The sequence below is a fragment of the Eurosta solidaginis genome, chromosome X, assembly GCF_040869045.1.
Source record: "Eurosta solidaginis isolate ZX-2024a chromosome X, ASM4086904v1, whole genome shotgun sequence".
Taxonomy (NCBI): Eukaryota; Metazoa; Arthropoda; class Insecta; order Diptera; family Tephritidae; genus Eurosta; species Eurosta solidaginis.
The window spans coordinates 5,017,873-5,029,927 of NC_090324.1; the positions used below are offsets into that span (position 1 = coordinate 5,017,873).

A 12,055-nucleotide genomic window follows, 5' to 3' on the forward strand; every position below is an offset into this window, starting at 1 on the left:
AAAAATCATAACTTTTAAATCAAAAATGAAATCTAATTATTTGAAGTTTTATTGGGTGAAAGCTCAGAATGTCACAGATACAGGGTGCTTCAAAAAAAAATCGTCAAAATCCAAAATTTTTAGAAAAATGCAAAAACAAAATGTTTTTAGTAAAAAATAAAAAAAAATAAATGAGATTTGTCTTATAATGACGTATTTAAGCATTAAATAAGATGAACTAATGATTTTGATAATATAGCGTGGCACTGCCCACTTATGATAAAAAGTTGTATCTAATCCTCTCCTTCCCAAATTAAGAAGCAGCGTTTAAAAAAATTAAACTATGGTTTTTTAATAGAAATAGTATTCGAAATGAGCGTGTATAAAATTTTTTTGGTAAATTTGGCTCAGTGGGTGGTAGAGATTGGTAGCCATATGGCTACATTGGGATTAAAAAAAATAAATGTAAGGCGCGATAACCTCCGAAGAGATCTAAGGCCGAGCTTCTCTTCCAATTTGCGTCGTGCTCCTCTTGATTTTTCCCTACAAATTGGCCGGACGGGACCTACATGTTTTATGCCGACTCCGAACGGCATCTGCAAGGCAGATGAGTTTTCACTGAGAGCTTTTCATGGCAGAAATACAATCGGAGCGCTTGCCAGACACTGCCGAGGGGCGACCCCGCTTAGAAAAATTTTCTTCTAATTGAAAAATCTTATTTCTAAAATTTTGATGTTGCTTTGCCCGGGAGTTGAACCCAGGGCATACGGTGTGATAGGCGGAGCACGCTACCATCACACCACTGTGGCCGCCAACATTGGGATTTAATGCATAAAAATTCATACATATTTGGTAGCATGAAGTTAGTTATTTACTTATACTTATTTGCATTATTTGTTATGGAACATATCAAAAAAAATTTTTTTTGTTGTTATACACAAAGCAACATTACGTTTCTTACATTTCATTCTAGAAAAATAAGTCCTGTTATGGCAATGTTTGCACCTTTGCTTATTCTCGATTGGTATTGGCCAATGCCCAATACCGTCATACTGTATATCTGGAATGGGTCCTTTAGAATTGGCTTTTTTCTGTCTTTTTGGAACTGGACCATTGCTGTTTTGATCCGACGGTTTTCCCCTCTTTCTATGGGTGGTAATAAAACCAGCGTGTATCATCCCATCGGCAACTTCCGCTTTAAATTCTAGCAACGATTTTTTTGCCGGCACTTGGTTTTGAATACAATGCCTCTTGTACAATAACCAGGCATTGACAACACAAACGTCTAAAAGGTGATAAAATATGCGTAGATAGTACTTTTTTGTTCTTATTTTGGTCTATAGAGCGCAACCAACATATCGCTTAGGTCCACCCCACCCATAAAGTGCACATATTGGGAGACAATATTTGGCCGCGAAACTTCCACGTGTTTTTTTTCTTTAGACGACCACCTCGAAACATTTTCTACTGGCTCGATTCCATAAATGGATGATGCATAATAAATTGGTTTATTGTCTAACCATTTGACAGTACATATGTTTCCACGCCTTTCGGGTTTGAAATCGAATGATCCTCTACCTTGGCGTTTCAGAGTTTTATCGCACGCCAACTGACATTTTGGAAGTCTATTGTGTCTCACCGTTCCTGTAAGGAACATGCCATTTTCCTTCAATGCATTTATAAGTTTATTTGATGTAAACCAATTATCTGTAAACCCTTTGAAGTTCTGGTTTTTCGGCACAATTTCAAAACAACTTCTCCGCTTATACCTAACTCCGTCTTATGTGCTCTTCCCAGTATAAACCTCAAATTCATACATAATTCCACTTGCGCCATTTCGTGCAAACATTTGTATTCCTCATTTATGCGGTTTGCTGCTTATATATTGTTTTAAAATATTTTTGCACTTCGTTGGGATTAGAACCTCGTCAATGGAATTCATCTCCTCAGGTTCAACCTTTAAAAAGTTTTCCCTTACGGCTGTCAAAAATGGACGTATCTTGAAAAGACGATCATATTGCGGATCAGATCTTTCTTTCATTTTGTTGTTATCATTTATATGAAAATTCTTTTTTATGATATCAAATCGATTTCTGGGCATAACATCAGCAATAGGTGCAAATCTAGTGGATTCAGCCCAGTACAATCGATACTGCGGCATATGTACTATGCTAGATAATAAATTTGGACATTTCAGCGAAATTAGTATTCAGTGCAGTATTTACAGAACTTTGTATGGAATAAAGATTGCCTTTATATTAATTTAATTTTCTTTATTTATTTACTAGAGGAAAAGATGCGTCAATGCCTCCTTTACTTAAGATAAGGAGCACTAGTACGAACATTTATTTAATTAACTTTAACTAAATTATTTAATTATTTGTTAATTAATAAGATTTTATTTTATTTCATTTTATTTCGTTTTATTTATTTTATTTTATTTTACTTTATTTTGTTTTATTTTATTTTATTTTCTTTTGTTTTCATAATTGTTTATTTATGCTTATGTATTAAAGTCCTATATGACAAGCATACCCAAACAGAAGGGTATCAAAATCTTTTTAAGTTTTACTTGATTTTAATTTATTCTTTGGCGATAAGTGTGCATTATGTACACTCCTAAGTACACAATTACACCTTTATGCGCATACATTTTAAGTTTTTCCATCTAAATATGATATTTACACAATTTTTCAGATTTACATATGTATAAACAAAAAAAATGTTTGTGGTTTGTTATGGAGTTATTTTAATAAATGCAGAAATGTAGAGCTTCAACAGTGGAGTCTTTTCATTTGCCCTAAAGCGAGTTTTTGGTCATTTTTAGCCTATTTCAATAACATGTATATATAAAAAACTAGGTTGAATAAATTTTATTTTATATTATTTTATTTTATTTTACTTTATTTTGTTTTATTTTATTGTGTTTTGTTTTAGTTTTATTAAATGTTTTCATATATTATATTTTTTGTTATCTTATTGTATTTTATCTAAATCTTTCTTTAAAATTTTTTTTTTTTTGTGTGCAATTATTTTTTCATATTGTGACGAATATTAGCATCACTAAGTGATACTAGTATCACTAAGCTAATACTAATTAGCCACTCGTATGTACGTAAACAAATCAACCATCATTTATACACATACATACAAGGCAACGGAGAGATAATCACAAATGCATGTAGTCGTCAGCCGAAGTAGTACTCATGTATACACACGCATATGGTTACAAACTGCAAATATACATGTATATGGCTGGTAACCAAGCATGAAGTTCGCGGAATTAGACCTTAGGAGAAATTGGTGAATGAGGAAACCGAGAGTATAAAAGCAGCGCAAGCTGAGGCATGACTATTCAGTTTGATTTAAGCACGCTATTGGTTGCGAAGTATAAGTGTTATTGTGAAGTACTAATAAAGACCATTTTGCATTGAATATTGGAGCTATTTATTCAACAGTTTAGCGATTCTAACCTTAGCAGAAGGTTTGGAAGAAGCGGACTTTCCCTAAATTCGTTACAATTGGTGTCAGAAGTGGGATTGTTAAATAAATTCCGAAGATTTTGAATACAACTTGGATATGGCAAAGTTGAGTGAATTAAGGATCGAACAACTGAAAAAGGAGTTGGAGACCGTGGATTGAATACAACCGGCAATAAGATCAAACTTCAAGCATGGCTACGAGAGGTAATGGAGGCGCAAGGAATTAATTTGGACGAGTATTTCTTTCATCCTTATGGGGACGAGACATTATCAAAATTGGAAGAGAAGATCGGAAGTCCGAGTCTAATGCGATATTGGCCTGGTTATCACAGATATCGACAAAAATGGAAACCCAGGAAACATGCATAACAGAAATGTCATCACATATATGGCATTCCAACTGGAATCAGACACGTATTAAAACGCGACTGGAATCGCAGGAGACATGCATAACATCCAAGATGGAAGAACAAGAGGAGCGATTATCTCTGCAGGTCGCACAAATGTCTTCGCAGTTAGAAGCACAGGAAGCAAGTGTAACATCAAAGCTGGAAGCGCAGGATGCAAAAATCGGTCTATTTCAGGCAGAGTATGGAGCAGTTGCAATTAAATCGCCCAACAGTTTCAGCGAGTAATCCAAAGGTAAAAATTCCATCTTTTGACGGCTCTGTTCCTTTTCAGGTATTTAAGCTTTAATTTGAGAAGACGTCAGCAGTGAACAACTGCACTGCGGATGATAAAGTTGCTGCACTGTTCGTGGCATTGAAAGGGCCTGCAGCTGAAATCTTATAGAATAGATATAGACAGTACGAACGGAAAAGTTATGAAGCATTGATGGGCGCACTAGAGAGGCGATACGGAATCGAGCATAGGAGACAGATATACCAAATGGAGTTACTGAACCGCTTCCAGAGCCCTGGTTAAACATTGCAGGAGTTTGCGTTGGATGCTGAAAGGCTGGTACATTTAGCAAATGCGGACGCACCCGTGGAATACACCGAAAGGGTAAAAATCCAGAGCTTTATTAATGGAATAAGGGATATCGAAACGAAGCCAGCGACATACGCAAACCCAAAACCTACATTCACAGAAACGGTATCACATGCTCTGATTCAGGAAACAGCATCGATTCTGTGTAAGCCAGCTTTCAAAGCATGCCGTGTGGAGGTAGCCAGGCCAGACTGGGCGAAAAGATCGCAAAAGCGGAGTGAAAAAGTTATCAAATGCTTCAAATGCGGGAAGCCAGGTCACATTGCACGTCATTGCGATCTTGATCCTAGTGGTTTCAACAGCATGGGATGTCTTAAGAACAAAGCTGGAGGAGATGAGCAAGAGCGAGTGAGATGCAAATATCGAGAGCTAACTCCAGCTGTGGAAATTCCCGTTATCTCTGTATCACAAATCCAGAAGAAAATCGAGCAGTCTTGCCGTCAGAGGAAGTGTGGACGGCAAAGAACGTGTACTAACTGTAGATACGGCCGCATCTCATTCCCTAATCCGATCTGATTTGGTCAACAGGAAAGTAAAGCCATTACCTGGAGCAAGATTGCGTACGGTCACTGCCGAGTATAACCAAGTCCAGGGAGAACTGATATGTGAAGTCTTAATTGGAAAGGTCATGGTTCTACACAAATTCGTTGTGGTGGAGATTGTCGATGAAGTCATATTGGAAGTGGACTTCTTGATTGACCATGGCATCTTGAGAAAGGGTTCAGCAGTAAGCGAGTGCTGGTGGAGGAGACTCGACAAAGACCACGAAAGTCAAAGCCTGAAGGACGGGCAAACATTAGTGGAACGAATGGAACACACAAATCAATACCGAAGGTACCTGCGGGAAGAACACTTGCATTGAGAAACCGAAATAGACGATCTAAATGTAGTAAAAGAAACATTCAATCATAGTTTTTTTTTTTTTGTTAATATTTTACGTACTTATAAGAGGTCGTTATAACTTGAAGAAAAATGCTTGAAACTGATGTACTTGTTTTTCCGGTTTCTAGAACTTTTACCTTTGCTTCTTTTAATAATGAAATAACTAAACGTAAAACAAAATCGCGTAACCAAACCGGGAAAGTTTAAAGCCCAAAGCATAAGTGTATAATTGCTGAGCGCTAGATTTTAAACACCCTCCTTTAGCCTACGCAACACACATGTGACGCGTCATATTAAGCAGGGCGTTGCATGACCTGTTCAAAAAAATTTGTCGCACTAAATCAGTGTTGGGTAACAAACAACCTAAGCAATCACGAACAAGCGCAAAACAAAATGCCAAATAAATAAATATATTCCGTGATTTCATTTGTTTTAAGTTTTTGTGCTTCTAAATTGAATTGGGATAAACAAATTCAATATTTGGTGCGTTTGAAAAATAATATTTTATATTCTTCATGCAAGTCTTTGACATAAGTCGCTGCATAGAGCTGGTAGGTATATATTGCTGCACGTGTGTCTACAAAGCAATCAAGCAGCAGCAAAACTAGCAGTGCTGCAGGCAAAACTGCTGCTCATGGCGGAACGATACAAGGTGGCAGCATGGTGACATATCTACAAAAATAAATAAAAATTCCATGTATTTTGTTTTTGTAAATTCGATGGACAAATGTCAAAATCGTACTGAGCCGGAAGTTGATGTATCAAATCAAATAAAAAGAGTTTATAATCTGCTGTCCCATACTGCCACCTTGTATTGTTCCGCCATGCTGCTGCTAATGAAATTTTGGGCATAAGCTTTTTAACAACTTGTTTACCGTTTAATTTTCTTTGTTTCCATTCCAAAGACTTTACCTAATGGAAAAAATACTTTCTTGCAAAAATAATTTCCTATCGAACTAACTTGCGTTATTGTAAACAGATGTACGTAATTCCAAACTTCAATATTTTGAGAAAACACAAAGTTTTTTTTTTTGAATAGCTTTATTATAAATATATACAAATATATAGATTTTTTTGTTTTTATCGGCCTATTGATAAAGAATTCCAGCCCCAAATTCCAAAGTTCGCTAACGCTTAAACTCCATCACTAAAAGCATCTAAGGCCCGGTTTTCAGTAAAAGATCAACTCAGTTTGTCATTTAAACTACGCTTAAACTTTTTCTGCTGTTTTTCAGTGTACTTTAACTGAAGTTTAAGCTGAGCTTAAGCGGCCGGTCTGGCAAGGTTAACCCCTAATTAACCTATTATTTATTTGCGTTCGTTCGAAATGGCGTGAATATACCCATTTGGGTTCGAGTACTATTAGAGCTCATGTTGATAACTAGCAGGGCATTTTTTAAGTAATACGAACGTGGCCAAATGGCCACGTAGTAGTCCGCCGTGGCCACGTAGTAATCATAATCTGGCCACAACTAAATTTCGAAAATGCGTGAACAACACCTAACTGAAATAATGTCAGAAATTTTCTGAACATACATGATTTCCCCAAAATGTCAAAAAATATATAACTTGCTAATTCTAATGAAGTTTTTGGTGCTAATCGAAGAAATTTATCAACGAATGAATGATAGTTAGAGATGGGAAAGGGGTAAATACCCAAATGGTAAATACACGGTAAATTGGTTATACATGGTAAAAATGGGTAAAGTCCCAAATATTTACCCAAAATAAATACCCACGACGGCCACCGGGGTGTGATGGTAGCGTGCTGCGCCTACCACACCGGATGCCCTGGGTTCAAACCTCGGGCAAAGCAACATCAAACATTTTAGAAATAAGGTTTTTCAATTAGAAGAAAATTTCTCTAAGCGGGGTCGCCCCTCGGCAGTGTTTGGCAAGCGCTCCGGGTGTATTTCTGCCATGAAAAGCTCTCAGTGAAAACTCATCTGCCTTGCAGATGCCGTTCGGAGTCGGCATAAAATCATTTAGGTCCCGTCCGGCCAATTTTTAGGGAAAATCAAGAGGAGCACGACGCAAATTGGAAGAGAAGCTGGGCCTTAGATCTCTTCGGAGGTTATCGCGCCTTACATTTATTTATTTATTTTTAAGGGTAAAAATAATCTTTTGGAAAATATGGGAAACCAACACACAAATTCTTTCCAAAATGTATCCAATTTGTCCTATATTGGTGGGTAGTTATCCATTATGCTATCGGTTGAATTAGTTTTAATCTGTAATTCAGCGTTTTTCAAAAATATTTAGCCAATAATGCATGCCGTTGCAAATATTTAAGTTTACCCAGTAAACATTTTGAGTCGAAAAAGAGTCGGAAAAATATCTAAATTGGAGCCTTTACAGCCAGTATGTGCTCATTTGGAGGCCGAAACCAATGTATTTCCTTCTTGCAATGGTCGTCCTATATGAGCCTATTAACGTAAATCATTTGAGCCTAAAAAAGATGCTTATACAATAGGGCGGGTCGATTTAAAAATCGCTCATTGCTCTGTGAAAATCGTATTCTAGGGATCAAAATAAGGAACTTTGACGAAGGAACCATACCTCTAAAACGAATTCTGATGTCCCCCCCCTTTGGGTCGAACTTTTGGGTAGGGGAAATTTTAATTCTACCTGCTGTGTCTTGTGGTGGCTTAAAAAAAACAACACAAGTAATTTTACGATCTGCAATTGTGTCACAGTGATACCTTCATTTTTTAAAACGGTTGAATAAAAAACCCACACAACTATGTTTACGACATGCAAATGCATCACAGTGATGCCTTGCTTTTAAAAGGGGGTTGTAAAAACGCTAATTTCTAATAATTTTTTTAATTTCTTTTCTATTACTAAGTTAAATTCATTTTTTCATTTACATATGTTCTGACTAAATAAATTTCTAAAGAGAAAAAAAAACTCCAAAAAGAAAAAAACATAGGCATTTCAAAGTGGGATTTTTCAAAATTTGCAAGTTCGACCCAAAGGGGGGGACATCAGAATTCGTTTTAGAGGTATGGTTCCTTCGGAAAAGTTTCTTATTTTGATCCCTAGAATATGATTCTCACAGATCAATGGGCGATTTTTTTGCCTCCCCATAAATCGACCCGGCCTATTATACAATAAAAGAATAGGAAGGGTAAAAATAATGTACAAATGTAATTCATTTTGTATTAAAATGAACAGTGATCGTAACAAAGTTTCAAAATTTGTTCCAAACTCGCTGTGACGAACATAAATAGTTGATAAATGATAATTTTTGCATGCAAGATTAGGAGCTTTTAGGCCGTTAAATAAAAGGCAAAAATTAAATTTTCTTTTACCCTCCTACGCGTTTCGACGCTTTTCTGATTCCTATATTGCCCACTTATTTTGGATTCGTTTCGGATTCTTAAATTATGAGCGCCGTGAGCCTGTTTGTTTGGGTAAATATGTGTCCCTTATAAATATTCTCTTACAGTTCTGGAGTTTAATATGGTTCAAAAGCTTCAAAAATGCTATCACCTTAGAGTCTTTTATGACTCCGATTTGATGAAATTATAAACAAACGAAAAATATTAGAATTAGTAAACTAGGCAGCTCCGGAAAAAAACTCTGAAATTTTTCTGCGACAATTTATTCTAAATAAATAATTAACTCAACTAATATTTATTTCATTTCTATCTTATCCTCATGTGAGTTTTATCACATTCTCCCCTATGTTTTCCGCTTCGGATAAATGTCAAAAATTCTTCCTAAAAGCCCTGAAGTAGTGTCATTAAAAGGCTCAAAATTAGCAGTATATGACGCCAATAAGGCTCATATATCATATCGGAAGAAGGTCTGTATAAGACTTATGTTAGAGGCAAAATATAAGCATATAGCATTCGCTTCAGGTTCCTAAATGAGTTCATAACGAGTGCAAACGATCCAAAGTTTGGACTCCTTTCAGACTAATTGTTGACTCCGAGTGTTTGCTGGGTTGTTTGTTTAAAATAAAAATTTTTTTAATTTCAAATGGTGTATAAATTTAATTGCTGAATTGTAATTCCAAGCAGCCTCGATTCAAACGATTTTTAAATACCCAAAAAAAGATACAAAAAAGGAATATTCCGGGTATTTTCCCGGTATTTACCCATAAAAATGGTAAATACCCGGTAGAATCCCAACTCTAATGATAGTTCATCAAATATACTATCAATGAGGATTTATATGAAAAAGAACATAGGTACTCACGACTTCCGTGACATATAAATTCTACAAATTCTGCACGTGCTCGAGGGTTTTTTGTCAGCATATAATAAAAAAATTTTGGCCAAGTATGTAATAAGTTGGATATGAAAAATAACTATTCCTGGGATTACTTGTTTTATTGCAAATGTTTTGGTATGAGTGAGTCACAACCACGGTTGCCACAGCATGTTTTTTTTTGACCAAAAATGGCAATATTCAAAAGCTGACCGGTATGGTCAGTCATGTCGAGGAGATATTTTTCTTTTGGCCACCTAGTGAAAAATCCTTAAAAAATGCCCTGATAACTAGGCAGACTTCTAAAATCTCAAGAGTTGTTTCAAAACAATGGCTAAACTCGAGGATCATAGCGTACTCAGGGAATTTTTTATAAAGCAAAATATGATATTACTTAAGTTGAAAAAGTTCAATTCCCAACATGTGGTTCTCTAACTGGACTCAAATGTAAGATTCCATACTACAGTATTTTCACGAAAATAAAATAAAATATGTATATTTTTTTAAAATTAATTACGCTTCATTACTGCTGTCAACCAACTGTTATTATCACAATAAACAGCTTCTGGTTTTGGTGGTACCACCTTGGAGATTTCTCGCAACTCCACCTCAACTCGAAATCCAATGTAGGATATCAACTGGAGAAATGTGTTGGATATTCTTTTGAGACCTGTACATTTCCCAAAATCTCTCAAAGATTGGATAATAGTTTTATAATTATAATACCGTTCGAGATCAACTTGAGAATTCTAAATTTTAAAAAATTTCTCAAAGGTTGAATAGTGATTGGAGAATGAAGTTCGATATCAGCTCGAGAACTATCTGGTTTAAGAATAATTAAATGAGCCGTTTATTTTGAAAGTTGCATAAGTCATTTCCAACTCATGGTCTTAAATGCATTGTTATTTTTGAACGAATGCATATATAGATGGTTCTACAATTATAAAATAATAATAAGAATTGCATCTTTTGGATATTGGACTCTAAAAAACTGGAGGCGAGGAGAGATACAAACAAATTACCACTGAACCTAAACGACATGAAATGACTTATGCCACTTTCAGAATAAACGGCTCAAATAATGATGTTCTATATCACTTTCGGAACTAGATAAATACTTTTTCCATGTTTGTTGGGTAAACAAAATTATCTAGATAATAAAAAACCATTGTTGCCATACAAAAAAAAAGCCTTCCCAATAGGCGGCCTTAAACTGTGACTGAAAAACTGCTCAGAAGTTTAACTAGAGTTTAAATTTGACTAGAGTTTAATCAAACTTAGTTTAAAATAAACGATATCGGAAAGAATTTGGTCCGAAAAAAATTGTATAAAATATTGCAAAGGAGTACTATCGGTATTATGTTCTCAAAAAATTAATTCGAAACGTCTCTCAACATGATCAATATCAGCCTTACGCCTTTTCTATTGCTGACCAAATGACTCTGGAATAGTTTCCGCATCTTGCTGAAGCTGTTCTGATGTCAATTCAATGTTATATTCCTCTAAATGAGCCAATGTTAATGGAGTAAATTATGATTAATTTAAAAGTTACCTAACGCTTACTATAGCTGACTCTTCGGTATGAATTTCTTCACTGTTGCCCAATGTAAAGGTTTTTTCTAAAATTTCGTACTCTTCACCATTTTCTTCGCCGTGTGAACTCCGATTTGCCCGATGTCGTCCGTCTTGCTGATGCTACCCCCAGTGTCGGTTTTGTGCCTTGGAAGACGCCGCCTCCAGATCGTAGCCATATGAAGTCTTACCGCCAGGATCACTATAAACGTGGTGGGCGACGGCGCCACACTTTAACTATCATTAAAAGTTACACTCCGTACAAGGATTTAATTTTCAAAAAAAAGATGTATTTTTCCTTTATTTAAAAATAAAACTTATTTTATTACGTCCGCAGCTTCGCAGTCGGCAAAATTATAATGAATGCGGTGAAACATGAAAATGCCGAGCCATCATTGCCAATCGTCATTTTCATGTTTCACCCCACACATATCTCTTATTCTCTCTTACATGCTACATTATAATAGCTGAGAATATATTACGATGTGTTTTATTCTTTTTGTTTTATGTTATTCACAATTGCATTTGCCATTGTGAGCAACGATGTTGCCAGATGGTTAATAAGAGATGACCTGGGGGATTTTACCTTTACATCACCCTTTTTGGGGAAAAGAAGAATTGACAAAGTGATCAGCTTTGTCACATTCTTCTTGCCCATAAACTTATACAATTGTTGCGAACAAACGAATATATTTACATTAGGGTGTTCCTCCCCTTTTGAATTCGTTGGTTCGGAACCATTTTTGCTAATGATTACAAATGAACTTAGAGGTAAAATACAAAAATTTTATCTACATTTATGTTAGATTGCTGGTAGAAACTAGAAAGTTATTGGTAGGAATATTAATTACATTTTAAATGGTAGATACTTTGTATATTCTTTGTTTTTGAATTTTCATTTGTAAAGATTTACATTATATACATTTACATTT

The 12,055-nt window shown here is 35.5% G+C and overlaps 1 protein-coding gene across 1 annotated transcript in view; it reads right to left on the reverse strand.

Moving 5' to 3' along the window:
• Ca-alpha1D (Ca[2+]-channel protein alpha[[1]] subunit D) overlaps positions 1 to 12,055 on the reverse strand; it is a 6,221,746-nt gene that overhangs the window by 4,190,498 nt on the left and 2,019,193 nt on the right. The window lies entirely within an intron of this gene.